Source organism: Heloderma suspectum, chromosome 6 (assembly GCF_057233095.1).
Source record: "Heloderma suspectum isolate Gila_16-S chromosome 6, 16-S_ref, whole genome shotgun sequence".
NCBI lineage: Eukaryota > Metazoa > Chordata > Lepidosauria > Squamata > Helodermatidae > Heloderma > Heloderma suspectum.
Window position 1 is genome coordinate 96,639,429 of NC_139463.1, and position 9,568 is coordinate 96,648,996.

At 44.0% G+C, this 9,568-nt stretch overlaps 1 protein-coding gene across 1 annotated transcript in view; it reads right to left on the minus strand.

The window, feature by feature from the left end:
- Positions 1-7,398, minus strand: part of LOC146341953 (sulfotransferase 1C1-like) — a 33,040-nt gene extending 25,642 nt beyond the window's left edge. Inside the window, exons 1-2 of the mRNA XM_084805313.1 lie at positions 7,355-7,398; positions 4,212-4,306 (exon numbers count right to left, since the gene is read on the minus strand). The gene's annotated coding sequence lies outside the window, so the exon portion shown is untranslated. The remainder of the gene's footprint in view (positions 1-4,211; positions 4,307-7,354) is intronic.
- Positions 7,399-9,568: the final 2,170 nt, after the last annotated feature.

Genomic DNA, 9,568 nt, shown 5'->3' on the forward strand with positions numbered 1-9,568 from the left:
TGGCAAGATTGAACATCGACATCTTGGGAATCAGCAAACTAAAATGGACAGGCATGGGCGAATTTAATTCAGGTGACCATCATATCTACTATTGTGGGCAAGAATCCCTTAGAAGAAATGGAGTAGCACTCATAGTCAACAAAAGGGTGGGAAAAGCAGTACTGGGGTACAATCTTAAAAATGATAGAATGATCTCAGTACGAATCCAAGGCAAACCATTCAACATCACAGTAATTCAAGTCTATGCCCCAACCACTGAGGCCGAAGAAGCTGAGGTTGATCGGTTCTATGAAGACCTACAACACCTTCTAGACCTAACACCCAAAAAAGATGTCCTCTTCATCATAGGGGATTGGAATGCTAAAGTAGGAAGTCAAGAAATCACCGGGATAACAGGCAGGCATGGCCTTGGTGTACAAAATGAAGCAGGACAAAAGCTAATAGAGTTTTGCCAAGAGAACATGCTGATCATAGCAAACACTCTTTTCCAACAGCACAAGAGGCGACTCTACACATGGACGTCACCAGATGGTCAATATCGAAATCAGATTGATTATGTCCTTTGCAGCCAAAGATGGAGAAGCTCCATACAGTCAGTCAAAACAAGACCTGGAGCTGACTGTGGCTCAGATCATGAGCTGCTTCTTGCAAAATTTCGGCTTAAATTGAAGAACGTCGGGAAAACCACTAAACCGTTCAGGTATGACCTAAATCATATCCCTGATGAATATACAGTGGAGGTGAGGAATAGATTTCAGGGATTAGACCTGATAGACAGAGTGCCTGAGGAACTATGGACGGAGGTCCGTAACATTGTTCAGGAGGCAGCAACGAAATCCATCCCAAAGAAAAAGAAATGCAAGAAAGCCAAGTGGCTGTCTGATGAGGCTTTACAAGTAGCTGAGGAAAGAAGGGAAACGAAAAGCAAGGGAGAAAGGGGAAGATACACCCAACTGAATGCAGAGTTCCAGAGAATAGCAAGGAGAGACAAGAAGGCCTTCTTAAATGAACAATGCAAAGAAATCGAGGAAAACAACAGAATGGGAAAGACTAGAGATCTCTTCAAGAAAATCAGAGATCTCAAGGGAACGTTTTGTGCAAAGACGGGCACGATAAAAGACAAAGAAGGCAGGGACCTAACAGAAGCAGATGAGATTAAGAAGAGGTGGCAAGAATACACAGAAGAACTATACAGGAAAGATCTGAATGTCCCTGATAGCCATGATAGTGCGGTCACTGAACTTGAGCCGGACATCCTCGAGAGTGAAGTCAAGTGGGCCTTAGGAAGCATTAGTAACAACAAAGCTAGCGGAGATGACAATATTCCAGCCGAGCTATTTAAAATCCTAAAAGATGATGCTGTTAAAGTGCTGCATTCAATATGCCAACAAATCTGGAACACTCAACAGTGGCCACAAGACTGGAAAAGGTCAGTTTACATTCCAGTTCCAAAGAAGGGCAACGCCAAAGAGTGTTCAAACTACCGCACCATTGCGCTCATTTCACATGCCAGCAAGGTGATGCTCAAAATCCTACAAGCTAGGCTTCAGCAGTATGCGAACCGAGAACTACCGGAAGTACAAGCTGGGTTTAGAAGAGGCAGAGGAGCTAGAGATCAAATCGCCAACATTCGCTGCATCATGGAGAAAGCAAGAGAATTCCAGAAAAACGTCTATTTCTGCTTCATTGACTACGCTAAAGCCTTTGATTGTGTGGATCACAACAAACTGTGGCAAATTCTGAAAGTGATGGGAGTACCAGATCACCTTACCTGTCTCTTGAGAAACCTGTACGAGGGTCAAGAAGCAACAGTAAGAACCAGACATGGAACAACCGATTGGTTCAAAATTGGGAAAGGAGTACGACAAGGCTGCATATTGTCACCCTGCTTATTTAACTTATATGCAGAGTACATCATGAGAAATGCCGGGTTGGATGAATCAGAGGTCGGAATTAAGATTGCTGGGAGAATTATCAACAACCTCCGATATGCAGACGATACCACCCTAATGGCAGAAAGCGAAGAGGATCTCAAGAGCCTCTTGTTGAGGGTGAAAGAGGAGAGTGCAAAAGCTGGTTTGAAACTCAACATTAAAAAAACTAAGATCATGGCATCTGGCCCCATTACTTCCTGGCATATAGAAGGGGAAGAAATGGAAGCAGTGACAGATTTTACTTTCTTGGGCTCCAAGATCACTGCAGACGGTGACTGTAGCCATGAAATTAAAAGACGCTTGCTCCTTGGGAGGAAAGCTATGGCCAACCTAGACAGCATAGTAAGAAGCAGAGACATCACCTTGCCGACAAAGGTCCGTCTAATCAAAGCTATGGTTTTCCCAGTAGTAATGTATGGCTGTGAGAGCTGGACTATAAGGAAGGCTGAGCGCCGAAGAATTGATGCTTTCGAACTGTGGTGCTGGAGAAGACTCTTACGAGTCCTCTGGACTGCAAGGAGGTCAAATCAGTCCATCCTAAAGGAAATCAACCCTGAGTGCTCATTGGAAGGACAGATAATGAAGCTGAAGCTCCAATATTTTGGCCACCTAATGCGAAGAGAAAACTCCCTGGAAAAGACCCTGATGCTGGGAAAGACTGAAGGCAAAAGGAGAAGGGGACGGCAGAGGATGAGATGGCTAGATAGCATCATGGATGCAATGAATATGAACTTGAGCACGCTCCGGGAGAAAGCGAAAGAAAGGAAGGCCTGGCGTGCTATGGTCCATGGGGTCACGAAGAGTCGGACACGACTGAACGACTGAACAACAACAACAAGCCTTAGCCAATCAGGGGAAGGGGCTTTGTCTGTTGTTGTTGTATAGCCTATATATCCATTGCCTCGGGCGTTGGCTGGGCATTAGCCGCTTGCTGGACTGTTTGCAAACAATAAAACTGCGTTGGACCAAACCTGAGCATGATTCGTTTTCTTGGGGAAATTAACTGCCTCCAAGGGAAACCGAACTGCCCTTTGTGTGATGCAGTACAACGCAAACTGGACAGGCAGCTGAATTTTACTTAGGAACATAGGAAGGCTGCCTTATAGTGAGTCAGACCCTGGGTCCATCTAGCCCAGTATTGTCAGTACTGACTGGCCACAGCTCCCCAGGGTTTCAAGCAGAAGTTTTTCGAGCCCTACCTAGAGATTCTGGGGATCAGACCTTGGACCTTCTACATGCAAAACAGGTGCTCTACCACTGAGCCACAGCCCTTCTGCTTCAACCCTGATCATGAGACAGTGTCCTCCACCACACCTGAGGGCAGCAGGCTAGCTTAGAGGGTTCAAGACAGGCCATGCGTGGCACACACAGCTTTGTCCTCAGAGGGGAATGGCCTGGTGGCACAGGAGGAATGCCCAGGGGGCACTGTTACTTCCCCCCAGCATCGGCCGCCTGAGATAGTTGCTTCATGGTGGAGCCAACTCTGGTTTCAAAGAAGCAATTGTAACAGTGGCCAGGAATGTGATGGAACCAATTATACTGACTGGCAGCAGTTCTCTAGTATCGTAGAGGGAGAGAGAGAGAGAGAGAGAGAGAGAGAGATGGGGCTTTTCCGGAACACACTACCCACTGTGCCATCCACATGAAAGGTGTGTGTTCCACCTCAGAGCAAGGCCTCCCCCCTGGAGGGAAGATTAATCCCATGGGTGTTGAAATCTAATCTATGTGTGGGATTAGGAGCCATTGTCTTCTTAGGAGCCATTGTCAACACCTCTTCAGTAGCAACTGCCCTGAAAGGGAAGTTGGGGAGAGATTAGTTTATGCTCGCAGAAAAGGTAATATTCTAAACCACCCAAAAGGCCGCCAAACAATATAGGTTATAGGAAACTATATATATACAAGTATGTTAAATATACAGCCAATTCTCATATACAATTAAAAATAAGGTTTTAATAAAATATTACAAACAAGGTTAAAAAGATCTATAAACAGTCCTCAAGTATTACCTACATACGTGTTATGATCATTGGTATCTATACCAGGCTATACACATTTTGCAATGCCCCTGTCTCACCCACGTTTCCACCGAGACAGTCTTCATCAGTGGGAAAAATACACACAAATTACAGCCCATATAATCACCAATTACAACTAATATCTCATAATTGCAGAGATTCTACATAAAGCCTGTAAAACAAAACAAGTTTTAATATACCTAAAATATTGTCACTGACTCAATTAATAAAATAACTCAAAAATAATAAAAGGTATATTTACCAACAATTTTTAGACTAGTCGGATTGTTGGCTTCTCAGCAAGTGGTATGTATGTATATCAGCTGAACAGGGGAGTATAAGCATTTCCTCCCATACCTAAAACATAACATGGCAAAACACCTGATAAAAATTCCCAGCCTATCACACCACAGTAAAAAAAGCCCCATATGGCAGAAGGAGCAATCCACCAGCTAGAAACCCTTAAAACTTTCTTACCCGAGACAGTAAACTTCTTCCATTGATGTATACTGAGCAAGACTTTAGCACTACGTCCAATTCCACCATGAGGCTTGGACGCTGTGAGTAGCCATCTACTATTGTAATCTGGGTTGCTAAATAAAGGCCTTAATCAAGGCTCAGTGCAGGTATGTTATCAATTTGGCAAAGGGAGAGTATCCGTAATTATCTAACACTGAATGCATTACTCCCGAAGTCAAGGAACCTAAGAAATTTTAAAGCCACATACATACCAGGAAGCCAAAAAGATCTTAAAAACCATATAGGGTACAGAGTTGAAGGCAGACCCTGGAGGGATCAGCCATGGACCCAGAGGCAGGCAACAGACCATTGTCCAGCCATTCATGGAGGTGCTTGGTGTCAGAAGCAACCTCTGGGAGAAGAGTGTGTGCCCAGAACATAGAATCATAGAATAGTAGGGTTGGATGGGGACTATAAGACCATCGAGTCCAACCCCCTGCTCAATGCAGGAATCCAAGTCAGAGCATCCCAGCCTTATCTTGAATGCCTCTAGTGTGGGAGAGCCCATTACCTCCCTAGGTAATAGGTTCCATTGTTGTATTGCTCTAACAGTCAGGAGGCTTTTCCTGATGCTCAACCTGAATCTGGCTTCCTGTAATTTGAGCCTATTATTCTGTGTCCTGCACTCTGGGTTTATCGAGAAGAGAACCTGGCCTTCCTCTCTGTGACAACCTTTCAAGTACTTGAAGAACGCTATCACATCTCCCCTCACTCTTCTCAAGGCTAAACATGCCCAGTTCTTTCAGTCTCTCCACATAGGACTTTGTTTCCAATTCCAGATCATCTTTGTTGCCCTCTTCTGAACCCTCTCCAGCTTGTCTGCATCCTTCTGAAAGTGTGGTGCCCAGAACTGGACACAGTACTCCAGATGCAGGCTAACCAGTGCTGAGTAGAGGGGAACTAGTACTTCAAGGGATCTGGAAGCTATACTTGTATTAATGCAGCCCAAAACAGCATTTGCCTTTTTTGCAGCCACATCACATTGTTGGCTCATATTCAGCTTGTGATCGACAACAAGTCCAAGATCCTTCTTGCTTGTAGTGTTGTTGAGCCAAGTATCCCCCATCTTGTAAGTGTGCATTTGGTTTCTTTTTCCTAGGTGCAGAACTTGGCATTTATCCCTATTAAATGTCATTCTGTTGTTTTCTGCCCAGCACTCCAGTCTATCAAGATCACTTCAAATTTTGTTTCTGTCTTCCAAGTTATTAGCTATCCCGCCTAATTTTATGTCATTTGCAAATCTGATCAGCATTCCCTGCACCTCCTCCTCCAAATCATTAATAAAAATGTTGAAGAGCACTGGGCCCAGGACTGAGCCCTGCGGTACCCTGTTCATTACCTCTCCCCAGTTTGAGAAGGTCCCATTGATAAGCAACTCTTTGAGTCCAATTCTGTAGCCAGCTGTGGATCCACCTGATTATTGTTTCATCTAACTCACTTTGAGCTAGTTTGCTCATCAGGAGATCATGGGGCACTTTGTTGAAAGCTTTGCTGAAGTCAAGGTATATTATGTCCACAGCATTCCCACAGCATTCCCACAAAGGGAAGTGACCTGATAAAAAAATGAGATCAGATTTGTCTGGCAGGATTTGTTCTTGATAAATCCATGTTGGCTTCGAGTGAGTACTGCATTGTTTTCAAGGTGCTTACAGACTAATTGCTCTATCATCTGCTCCAGAATTTTCCCAGGGATTGAAGTCAGACTGACTGGTCTGTAGTTCCCAGGTTTCTCCTTTTTGCCCTTTTTGAACATAGGGGCAACATTAGCCCTCCTCCAGTCATCCGGCACTTCACCCATCCTCCATGATTTCTCAAAGATAATAAGACAGTGTTTCTGAGAGTTCTTCTGCCAGTTCCTTTATTACTCTAGGATGCAGTTCATCTGACTTTCCCCTAGCTGCAGTGCTAGGCTTGGGATTCTGCCAGCACCTCTGAGATTGATGGTTAAATGTGTGTGTGGGGGGGGGTCTATATGAAGTGACATCATATGACCGTTGCTCTTTGAGAACTCTGATTTTCTTTAACCCCCTCAATCAGCCTTCCCCAACCTGGTGCCCTCCAGATGTGTTGGCCAGGCTGGCGGTGGGTGACAGTGGTCCAACACATCTGGAGGGCATCAAGTTGGGGAAGGCTGCCCTAAATTTTATTTATTTATTTACAATATTTATATACTGCTCCACATCAACAATTTCAGAGCAGTTGAACAACAGGTAAAAGAATAAAATACGATATTAAAAACAGTTAAAACCTTTTAAAAGAAACAGATTCCAAACTTAATAAACAGCGGCTGGTCACTCAAGGAAAGCCTTTCAAAATCACTTTCCTTCGTGGAGAATCCGGGTGCCCTCCTGCCCGCACATGGCTGAGATTAGGGATGTCAGAGGATTCCATCCAGGGGATGGAATTTGCCAAGCTTTCAGCAGCTTGCCCCCACTGGACTTTGGCTTGCCCAGCTCGATCTCCACCTCTCATCTATAGAGAGAATTTGCCAGAATTTGCCAGAATGCAAAATGTGACTGCAATTTGTGCAATTTTCTATAGACAAGGGGGGAAATGCAAACAATTCCCAGATTTTGGGGAAAGCCCGTGGCTCAGCTCACAAAAACACAAGCTGAGCCAGGCAGACAGTAGGAATCTGTCAGGCCCCCAAAGGGCCAGATTTTCAAAGGACAAACATGCCTAGATGAGATACATGTTGATCTTTGCCTCACTCCGTACCAGTGAGTGATGCCATGCATGCACCCTTGATTTATTGCCCTGTGGTGGTTCAGACCAACACAAGGAAGCCTACAACATTTCCCCTTTTCTCTGGAATTCTGATTGGATATTTCACTATTTTAAAAAAGGAAAGAAAGAATGAGAAGAAATCAGTAACTGAAGACTCACCTCCCACCAGCACCACCACCACCACCACCACAACCACAGGAAACAGACATAAGACAATTCACTGCGAGGCCTTTCAAGATGACTAATCACTCATCCACCAACTAAGACAGATAACAAGCAATAAAGTGGTCTAAACCTTCCAATAATAAAGTTTTATTTGAAATTGCCATGTACCTTTGCACCATGGAACTTATTTCTGAGTAGGCACTATAGAAGGATTTTGGACACAGGGAAGGGCAGTACTAGTCAATACAGTGTTATTCCTCCATTTTAATTCCATTTCAGATTGTGGCAGGAAAGCAATGCTTCAGCAGCATTAAAGGGATGGGGGGGGGGAGGGAGACATCCGAAGTTTCCCATTGGAGCACAAATGTTTTGGTAAGAGAGAGAGAACAGGATGCACTAAAATATATGGTGCTGTGCATGAGATGGACAGAGGCACAGGAGAGAAATATGGTGAGTAACAAGGACTTTGGGGAGGAGAGAGAAGGAGTTGTAACTGAAGGACAGCCCTACATGGTAGATAAAGTTTGTTGTAGGTCTTACTAATTTCCATCTGTTCTGTATTTGCAGTGGGAGGAATAATTAGTGGGAAACTTTCCCCGCTATTTTATGATACTGATCAGAAGACGCACAAGTGTATTTATTAGTAAAATGCATTTTAGGAATTGTGCTATTGTGTGCTTTGTCTGTTAACATTGCAGTTAAAAGGCATATTATGCCAGCTGCATGCTGTGGATTTGGAAAACTGGAGTGCTTCCTACAGGCTAGTGAAGAAGATACAATAGAATGAGAAAAAGATGAGGAAGATGAAGGTGAAGACAGCAGAAAAAGTCAAGGAGGATGTCGCTGATAGAAGACAAGGAAGACAGAACAATGTCAAAAGACAAAGACGATGACAGAAGAAGACAGAATGTTACAGCTTTCTTTTGTCTAATCTCTGTGCTTTTGTAAGCAATGCTCTGCAGGTAATACCTAAGCTGTATTGTGAAATTTGCAGGTGTTCTCACTGTTTGCCTCAAGATCAATTAGTAAAAATCTGTGTTACTAGGAGCTTGGACATGAGTCAAGAGAAGACCTGATGGGCTTCCAGGAGAACCAGCTCCATCACTGACCAAAGACCTATTCTGGTGCTAATACATTTTTTTGCTGAAGGCAGGATCCAACAGTGCCTGGGAATCGTTTCCCAGGCTATTATTGATGTGCTAGAATTGGTTTATGTCAGCACGTTGGCATTTCCACAGCCACCCAAACACCTATCCTTAGTTTCCAAATGTGTAAGCCTGCAACACACATTCACAGAGGCCATCCAGATTTAATAAGAACTGAAGAAAGATCTTAGGAGAAGCAAGTTGAAGTTTTATGCCAAGTCTGTGCATATGAATTTAAAAACATCTTGCAGAAATACTTGGTTTGAGCTATGAACCTGATCCTACACTGATGCTCATGTATAAGAAAGATGTGCAGTGGCTTGAAAAGCTATTTTATATAAACCGATAAGGAGACAAACCTGTGCCCTTACAACAGTTTACTGCAGGTTTCCCCAACCGAGTGCCCTCCAGATGTGTTGGACTACAACTCCCATCATTTCCAGCCAGAATGGCCAATGCACAAGGTGGTCTGGGTGATGGTTGCTGTAGGAAGTATCTGGAAGGCACCAGGTTCAGGAAGGCTGTTTTACTGTATATCATCCAAGAAAGGAGACCTTCGGTACTTTTGCTTTCCTGTGGATTCTAGAGAAATCCAACCCAATTTCTCACTATTAGTGGAGCTTTAAAAGATCATGTCTTGGTTACATGACACAACTGTGTTCATTTTCCTTTTGATCTGGGAAAACTATGTATGTATATATAATTTTGCTTTTATTTACTGAAGTGTTCATTAGAGCCAAACTACATGTTTTGTTAAATGTGTGACTGCATTCAATGCATCTGGTTCGTCTTCTTTAAATAGCAGGTACAGGAAGATGGGGTTCTGATCAAGATCAGGACTGTGGCATGCAGGAAGAGCTTAACCCTTTCGCATCAGGATGTGGCCCCAATGAAATCCCTACCCCCAAGTTTCTATTTCAAAGTGCTGGTGTTCACATTCAAAGCCCTTAACGGCTTGGGGCCAGGTTACCTGAAGGATCGCCTCCTCCCATATGTGCCTGCCCGGACCTTAAGGTCATCGTCAGCGGCCCTTCTCCGTGAGCCCTGACAAAGGAAGTGAGGC